Here is a 9876-nt window from a genome sequence, read left to right as displayed (position 1 = left end):
GGGTGACAGAAATAATTTCTGGAAAAAATTTGTTCATAAGATAATCCTTTTGGGATATTAATTAGGGTTTTAAATGAAGTAATGCATAATATATGAATCTGAAATAACTATGCATTAAATTTTTCTCAGTGTATTCAATAATGCTTGTATTGAGCTCTTATCCATTATTTGATCAAGGAATTTGTTGTGTTACACTAGGCAGATGGACAGAATTTTTGTGTATGGTACAAAAGGACAATATTTTTAATTTTCACTGGTTTATCAGAAAATTAAATTATATATACAGTAATTTATTAAAAAATAATTATTTCCAATATTTAGTTCTATCAATATTTTATTATATAATAGATGCAGGTTGTAGAGGATATCTATGAAGGTCTTTCACAAAATCTATGAGTCTTCCAGGTATGTTCATTAATATTTCTTCCATCAGTCTTGACTTTACAACTGAATTTAAAGCCTCATAAATCTTTTGGTGTCCTGAGAAAATAGAAGAATCTAATTAAATATATGATGTTTGCAATTGTTTCAAAACAGACAAATCTATTATTTTAGAAAAACTTATTTCTCCTAAAGTTATATAAATATGCCTAAGGGTCTTTTGATGATGGCCAAATAAACATCTTTATTCTTTTGCTTGTATCTAGAATATGAGAACATGTAAATATCCAAATTTAATAAAATTGTATTAAGTTCATTGACAAAAGCACTGGGCCATTCCCCAGTTATTTAACTAGTTCAGGTTCAGGAGTTAAAGGTTTAGGAATTTTAACTGGTTAAACGTTCAGGAGAGCACGGAAAGGTTAGACTAAGGCATAACCTTATTTCTGTTTCCTCAGTGGATTAACAAGAAGCATTTAAATTGTGACCAAATCTGTTTATAGAAAATGTACTTATTATTTTAATTATAATTTAACTAGTGTCACACTAAGCCAATTAAATGTGAGTGACAAACTAAAAATGTTATTTCTATGAAAACTAAGTTGAAAGCTTTAGACATATTAAAAATATTAAGATGAATTGGTACAGATGCAAATGTTAAATTTAATTTAGCCAGACAATTATAAATATAGAAGAAAATAACATAAACATCTTAAATAAGTCTGCATCCAGAGGGCTTCACAAGTGTCTTTAATTGCTAGCTCATCCTTTTTAGATGATGACAAGTCTTTTGATAAGGGTTTTAGTTTTAGTTTAAATGTAACAAGAAGCCACTAGAGAATTTTAAGCAAGAATATGGTAAAATCTAATTTATACTTTAAAATGATCACTTTGTCTGCTGTATGGAAGAAGCAAGAGTAAAACAAGAATAGAGGATGCTGCAGAATCTCAAGGATTGACATGACAGCAATGAAGATGGTCATCTGTGACTTGATTTGTTATCTTCATGTTTATATGGCTTGCATAAATAGAGTAGAAGAAAGAATAATTTAAAACAAACTTCTAAACTTTGGGCTTAGCATCCCTAAGTTTAGGAAGACTAAGGGAGAGTTAGGTTTGGCGTATTAGGCAGACAGGAATGAGGTGATTAGTTTTGAACAACAATCTCAAAGTCAGAAGCCAATAGGATATTTAAGTGCAGCTGTCAAGTAGGCAGATGGACATAAAACTCAAGATCTCAGTAGAGTGGTCATAGCTGGAGATATGAATTAAAAAATCATTAGCATATAGATGTACTTAAAGCCATAGGTCTGGATAAGTACATCTAGGGAAAGGACAAGGCCAGGAAAGAAAAGACAGATGAGAACTGAGATAGAAGTCATGCTTTCATTAAGATATTGGGCCAGGAAGAAAGACTCAGAAAGAAAAATAAACAGCAGTAGCCAAGAGGCTAAAGGGAATTAAGCAACCATATGGTAATATAAAGTTAAAGAAAAGTTTTTTTGAGGGAGAGGGTGGACTTAATAATTTAAAAGGCAAGAAAAAAGTGAAGTTTTTTGTGACTTGATAATGTAGTAAGAGATCTAGTAAGTTGTGGGGACAAATCCTCGTTGGAATTCCTTAAAAGTAAAGGCAGATAAATAAGTGGATCCCACAGATACATAGATAACTCATTAAGTGAATTTTGCTATGAACTGAAGAGAGAACTCTGACAACTGTAGAGGAATACAAAGTCACCACAAGTGTGGAAGAGATCCAATGTTAAGACATGTTGCTATATCAATAAAAGCAATACAGGTTGAGGGAAAATTGAGGATGCAGAAGAGAAGTGAGAACAGAAGTAAAGTTTGTGAATGAGTTACAGAGATAGGATGCAAGCACAGTTGCAGTGACTGGCCTTAGATGAGTGAATATACACTCTTATTTTCCTGTGAAAGGAAGAAATGTCAAGTAAATGAGTTCAGAAGCATCCATGAGTGCATTTATAGTGGTGAAATGAGTCCAATCCCATTTCGCTACTTCCTGGTTCAGAGCACTGCTCCAGGACAGACTGCCTAGGTTCAGTTCCTTAGCCTGGCCTCTGAGAGCTTTCTAATCTAGGGCAAGATACTTGATCCGTCTGTGGCTTAATTTCCTCATGTGTTAAGTGTAGGGCTACCTTCTAAGGTTGTTGTAAGGACTTACTGAATTAATAGATCTAATATACTTAGATTAATGTCTTATAATTCTCTGTTTAAGATGAGCTAGCAACTGAGAATGAGGAGACAAACAGAAGAAGATTTTGGAAAGGTTTGTTTTTGTTAACGTATCATTTATTCTGATTATCTCCCAGGCACAATTTTAAGGACTTTAAATACACAAATGTATTAAATACCCCCAACATCTTAGTTAGACCATTCTATAAAGAAGAAAACTGAGGAAGAGAAATTTTAAGTGACTTCCTTAAGATTACATAGCTGGTAAGCCACAGAGGTGGGGTTCACACTAAAGGAGTCATCACAGCCTACAATGGTTTTCTTAAAGGCAATTTTTTTTACATTTGTATTGATAGAAATAATATATAATGTATAACCAAAAAAGATATACAAATAGAAAATAAGCACATAAAAAGATGTTCAATATCATTAGCCATTAGAGAAATATACACTAAAATTACAATGAGCTATCACTACACACCTATCAGAATGGGCAAAATGGATGAAAAGAATGATAACACTAAATGCTGGTGAGGTTGCAGAGAACCTGGACTATTCAGGCATTGCTGATGGGAATGTAATATAGTACAGCCACTCTAGAAAATAACTTGGCAGCTCCTTTAAGAATTAAAAAATAAACATACCATACAACCCCAAAATAGTACTTTTAGCCATTTATTCCAGATAAATGAAGACTTATTTCTGTGCAAGAATGTGCACGTGAGTGTTCATAGCACCATTATTCATAATAGCCATACGCTGGAAACCACCCAAATGTTTTTTTAATCGGTAAATGGTTAAACAAAGTATGGTATATCCACATCATGGAATATTATTCATCAGTAAAAAGGAGAAGACTGTTGATATACACAATTTGGATGAACATCAAGGAATTATGCTGAGTGAAAAAAGCCAGTCTCAAAAGGATACAAACTGCTTGCTTCCATTATGTTACATTTGTGAAAGAACACAATCAGAGATATGGAGAGCAGATTAGTGTTTGCCAGGAGCTAGGGATGAGGAAGATGGATGCATGACTATGAAGAGAATCTTATAGTGATATAACAGTTGAGTATCTTGATTGCAATGGTAGTTACACAAGGCTACATATGTGATAAAATTGCATAAAACTATGTACATGAAAGAGTGTATGTGTAACCTAAAAATCTGAATAAGCTGTATGTATTGTATAAATCTCAGTATATTGGTTTTGCAATTTTAACATGTGTGTATAAGATGTTATATTTAAGGGGAAGCTGTGGGAGGAATGCATAGGAATTCCCAGTACATTTTTGCAATCTCCTGTGAATCTATACATCTTTCAAAATTAAAAAAAAATTAAAATACATATAGAAAATATGAAAATGCACCAATCAATGTATAGTTCAATGAATTTCCACACATTCACAGTTCCACGTTGCTACCATCTAGATTAAAAAAACAGAATAATTCCAGCACCCCACAGGATTTCAATGTGCTCCTTCCCAGTCAATAATCATTCACTCAGAAGTCTATAACCATACTGGCTTCTATTACCATTGGTAAGTTATTCCTGATTTTGGAACTGTACACAAATGAAATCATATGTTATGCTCCCTTTGCATGTGGCTTTGATCCATGTTGGTGCATGCATCGGCCGTTGTTGTTTTTTTTTGTTTGTTTGTTTTTTATTGCTCTGTGGAATGCTATTGTGTAAATATACCATATATTTTTTGCTTTGCTATCAATGGACATTTGGATTACTTTACAGTTTATGACCATTATGAGTAAAACATCTATGATTGTTCTTGCACATGTATTTTGTTACACACACACACACACACACACACACATATGTATGTATGTATTTTTGGGAATGTGCCTAGAAGCCGAATTGCTTTAGTAGATACAGCCAAGCAATTCTGAGCTCATTATACTTCCACCTGCAAAGTATAAGAGATCCAATTGCTCTATCTCTTAGCTAACTTATAGAACCTGCAATTTTAACCTCTATGCCATATGCAGGAGTTAACAAAAAAAGACGTGAAATAAGTATAGAGGAAAGTGGCAAAATGACTTTGCTTGGAAAGTACATAGAACTATTGACAACAGTAAATATCCACTTGAAATTTCTTGATCCTAATTTTAAGAGAAAATGAGTGGTCCTGGTTGTGTAATTCTCCCCATCAAATTCATCTGCTTAAATGCTAATACTGGTTGTTAGATTTAATCAGTGTGCTTTATGAAAAGCAATTAGAACATATTAGAGTCTTTTGAAGCCCTAAACAACCTACACCTAGAAGTTTTTAGATGGTATCAACAAGGAGAAATGATGCATGCTTCAACAAATGATGATCATTATACTTGGGGTACTATATGTTTCTTCTTGTTTCTTTTTTAAGAACTTCAGTATCTCTTTTGCATATTTTTAAATTTTTATGTATCTTTTTAGAGACTTTGCAAACTTATTGTGTCTCTCAAAACCTACTTTAGCCCATCCTGGCAAATAAAATTGTAGTAATATATTATTGGTTATCCATTCATATATCTCGTTTTGCTTGCTCTTTTTTTATCACCAAAGGCCATTGTTTGATATTCCCTATAGAACTTTGTATAGTTTAAAGTTTACATGTTCTATAGTACATCCATTATCTTCTCTTTCAGAGCTTTTAGACACATAAAAGGAGTAAGTGTTATTATCATGAATTTCTGATTCTAGCTCTCCACACGTTTGTTCAATTTATTCTACATTCCTGAGATTTGGAAGGTTTCCTTGAGACTTCCTTATGGAGATGCCTTTGGCTTGTCATAGTCTAACTGCTAAGAAGACTTACCCAAGGAATGTCTTTTAGGAAAACAGGATAGTCTTTTTTTTTTTTTTTTTTTTTTTTTGGTGAGCGGTGGAATGGAGTCTCGCTCTGTCGCTAGGCTGGAGTGCAGTGGCATGATCTCGGCTCACTGCAACCTCCGCCTCCCGAGTTCAAGCGATTCTCCTGCCTTGGTCTCCCGAGTAGCTGGGATTACAGGCTACAGGCGCACACCACCATGCCCAGCTAATTTTTGTATTTTTAGTAGAGTTTGGGATTCACCATGTTGGCCAGGATGGTCTCGATCTCTTGACCTCGTGATCCACCCGCCTCGGCCTCCCAAAGTGCTGGGATTACAGGTGTGAGCCACCGCACCCGGCCGAAAACAGGATACTCTTAATAATTTTTTAACAAAATAACTATTGATAAAGGTATTACATAGTAGTTCTGAGTTTCATAGGAAGTCAGCTCATTTTTTTCAATTATTATCATCATCTTGGATTTCAGTATCTTTTCATAAATGAACTTGTTAGAAGGTTATCTCTGCATGCATGCAGGTGTTTATAGCTGTTAACTGCAAAAAGTTTCATGATTTTGTTGAATGGATTGTTTAAAAATATTATTTTAATCTCATCATGTAAAATTCCTGACCAAGAACTTTGGCTAGGATGACTTTAATTTATTCTCTTATGCTCCTCCTCAATCATATTGATTTAAGTAATTAAAAAAATTTCATTGTATGCTAAATTTTTCCTAAAATATTATAAAAATAAAAATGTTATTTTAAAATAGTCTACCACATACCTTTTTATATACCATGATAACTTAAAACATAGAAATAATTCCTAATGTTAGAATAGGTCCATCCATTGTATTGGGTGATATTATAATTTTTAGAGGATTTAGTGATTACCTCTGATGAACACCCTGTGATTTAGCTTGGATATGCCATATGATTTTGAAGGTAGTTGAAATGCTCTAATAGGCAAAAAATATCAGCTCAATAGTAAGTTAGCTTTTTAACATAATTTAAAAAAAAAAGTTCATCCCTCAAGGCTGCTGCTGTCTCCTGCCATAAAAATTGTTCATACTACAATATCATTTAATATTTTTATTGAGAACATTTATGATAGTGACTTTTTAAAACAAATAAATATTATAGTAGAGTTCAAGTTTCCAGATGTAAGAAGGAACAAGTTTTTACTTCCTCCTAACTTCAAAATCACAGAACTTATCTTATTACTTTTTATTACTTTGGAACAACTTGTTTTGAGGCAGAGGAATTATTATTATCTAATGCTGTAACTCCTATTCCATAAAACTGCCAATTTGATAATTGTCAGAATTTATTTTGGGGAGAGAAGATCTTAAATGGCAGGACTGAGACTGAATCTATTCTCAACATTTGCATCTTTTACAATGCAATTGGTTACAGAAAAATGGAAACTTACTCTGATTTGCTTAATGTAGGGTCACAGAGTCAATGGGCAGCTGAGAACCAGACCTGGCACCGAGACAGATTCTTACAGCCAAAAAGCCAGAAGCACAACGTGTATTTTTTTAGCAGAAACAGACCAGGTCTTCTGAGGCTTTAGGACATAGACTCCTCTGCAGCCTTGAAAGAATTCTTGCTGTTTTTCATTCTTTGTAACATTCACTTCAGAGACAAAGATCCGATTTGGGGCATCCGATGAGCTGATGCTAAGTCACGTGCATATACACTGCCTACCGGGACAGAGCAAGAGAAATTCTCACTCTTCTGGTGTTGGTAGTGGGAGGCAGATCATTGCCTTTCAACAAGACAACACGCAGTAGGAAGCTCCTCCCAAACAGGAAAGAAGGTTGAAATCCTATCCACTAAAAGAAGATACCCAAACTTACAAATGACCATCTCTCCATTAAAAAATATATATATATATATATATATACACACACACATACACACACATATTTATATATAAATTAAGTGTGTGTGTATATATATGTACATGTTAAAGGAAATTAAAATGGAGACTAAGCCTGAAGAAGCCCTTAGTAGGCCAAGCCAATTAGGTCTCCTAAGTGGCCTAAACCTTGCTTGATTTGCAAATGTAAGCAAAACTTAACTTGATCTATCTCTAGTAAACACCTATATTAAGGAAAGACAGAACTTAAGTTCAACCAGTCAGAATCCACCAGCAAACTTATGTAAGTATATATAACTAGAGGCTTTTCAATGGGATAGACCAAATAAGGCAACTGTATAACTATAAACAATCAAATATTTTCTTTGCTTTATTTCTATGTTTCCTCTGGAAAAACCTACCCCTTGCATTCACCAAGTCAAGCTTCAGAACCACTTCTGGTTTGGAGCTACCCAATTCACACATCGTTGTTTGGTTAAAATAAACTCTTTAAAAATTTCATTGTGCTTCAGTTTACCTTTTTAACACATAGAAATATAGATGTATACTTTATATACACATTTCAGAAGACAAAATTTCTTGGGAAAAAAAAGCCTGTTTTTCTGATTTTTAATGTTATGATTCTGATGTACCATAATCAATATGCTATGATTCTTTTTCTCGACTGTTCCAAGCCATAATATTCTGGAGAAAAACTTTCTGACTGCTGGTTTCCTTGAATTCTATAGAACGAATCAGTGTGTTCACTATGTGCATTATATATATATATGTATATATATATACACACACACACACATATATATGTATTTTAAAAATAAAATCATCTGATACCCAGGAAAAAAGCACAATTGTTCCATTATTTCTCTTCTCAAACTGAAAGAGTGAGGAGAAACTAGAGTTGTTTATTTTAACATGGAAAGGGTAGACCGATGCTGTCACAGGTGCTATGGGATCTGTACCATATATGTGACCCTGATGTCCCGAGAAAGCTCCACCACATGCTTCCATCAACCCTCTCTTTGTCAGGGGTGTGCTCACTCTGGAAAGACACTCTGCGGACAGAGCTAACCTTTCCCAGCTGTGCCTTGATCTCTGACTCCTTTCATTCAGCACCTCGCCAGGAAGAGGCTCCAGGGTTTACAGCAGCTCCGGCCACAGGGGGCCTGGCTAATTAGATTTCTGCTCTCTGTTGATTTTCAAATGATACAGTTTAAAGTTCTGGTACAAAGTGACTGTTTCTCATACTAGTGCTGCATCTCAGAAGGAGAACCAGAATCTCTACTCTACTATAAAAGTTATAAAATGTGAGTTAATTAGTAATTAGAGATGAGACAAAGTAGGAGACACTATGTAATTTAAGATAGTAACCAGTTGATAGAAAGAAACATAGACTTATGTACCCTAGAACTTAAAGTATAATAAAAAATATATATATATGAGACGCAAAGTTGGCTCAAATCCTTCACAGATGTAGTCAGGGCGACTTCAAAACAAAAGTAGAAAATGCATACATCCAATGTGATATAGGCATATTTTAGCTGTAATCGAAGCCTGCCTTTCCTTTCCCTTTGGAAGCCCTGAGTCTTTGCAGGATTGGGTTAGGAGACAGGACACCTGCTTTTCATTTGAGAATTGACAGGTCATCAAACATTAGTGGTTTTTGCTTAGTTCTTCACATTCTTTTCTCTATTCCAATTTTATTTCCCTTCTGTGCTCTTCACTGTAAATTAATTCTTCAGCCAAACGTCCAAACTAGTTTTTACTTTAAGAACCGTCTTGTTTCTTACCTTTCTGTCTTCATGTTTTTCTCTGTTGTTATTCTATTGTCCTTTCTGTATCCCTCAGTTTTGGTGAGTCACTCACTGTCCCCCACTTTCCTGCTGAGCAACCCCAACAAATGCAGTCCGTTTGCAGCATCTGCTCTTAACTACAAAGAAGAAAAATACAATTCAGAACAAACCTCATTATTTGTAAGCAGAGATGTAAGAGGAAAAGTATTCTATTGTTTTTATATTCACAGGTACTCTGTATCTGACACAGAAGCAGCTTTTATATCCCTTAAACAAAGGGAGACTAACAGGAAATAGTTCTAACCGGGTACAGAATGACCAACTTCTGCCCACTGTGGTAGTTACACAGAGAGTACTCACATTGCTGAAAAATTATTTTCCCAGAGTTTTTTGATAATGAAATACATTTCATCCTTTCTATTGCAACCTCCACCATTAAATTCCAAAAACTTCATGAAAATGATTAGGCAGAGGGTAGGTAGATCCACTTTCTCTTGACATATCAAAGAAAAGTTCATTTTTTTCTGTTTAATTTTTTTCCTCCTTCTTTTCCTCTGCCTTCACATCACTGGATCTCAGAGAGGTTAAGTTACCTCAAGTACTTTTGGAAAAATGACAAATAGACAAACACATGGAAACGTGACAAATAAACAAACACATGGAAAAGTGACAAATAAACAAACACATGGAAATAAAGTTAGCCATAGTGGTGGCAGGATGTTCTGATTAAAGAAATAGAAATTTGATTCTAGGACTCTTTACTCCTTCAATTTGAGCTTTCTTCCAACAATAATGAAATGACCTCTTTCTCTTTTTTAAA

At 34.3% G+C, this 9876-nt stretch overlaps 1 long non-coding RNA gene across 1 annotated transcript; it reads right to left on the bottom strand.

Moving 5' to 3' along the window:
• Positions 1 to 400: 400 nt before the first annotated feature.
• LOC129534272 (uncharacterized) lies at positions 401 to 9535 on the bottom strand. The gene is made up of 3 exons (XR_008680793.2): positions 9417 to 9535; positions 9054 to 9193; positions 401 to 480 (listed from the first exon to the last, which is right to left on the bottom strand). It is a non-coding gene; the product is annotated as an uncharacterized lncRNA (long non-coding RNA).
• Between the last annotated feature and the right edge of the window lie 341 nt (positions 9536 to 9876).

The sequence above is a fragment of the Gorilla gorilla genome, chromosome 5 (genome assembly GCF_029281585.2).
Source record: "Gorilla gorilla gorilla isolate KB3781 chromosome 5, NHGRI_mGorGor1-v2.1_pri, whole genome shotgun sequence".
In the NCBI taxonomy this organism is placed as follows: Eukaryota; Metazoa; Chordata; class Mammalia; order Primates; family Hominidae; genus Gorilla; species Gorilla gorilla.
This window is presented reverse-complemented; position numbering and strand designations above follow the sequence as displayed.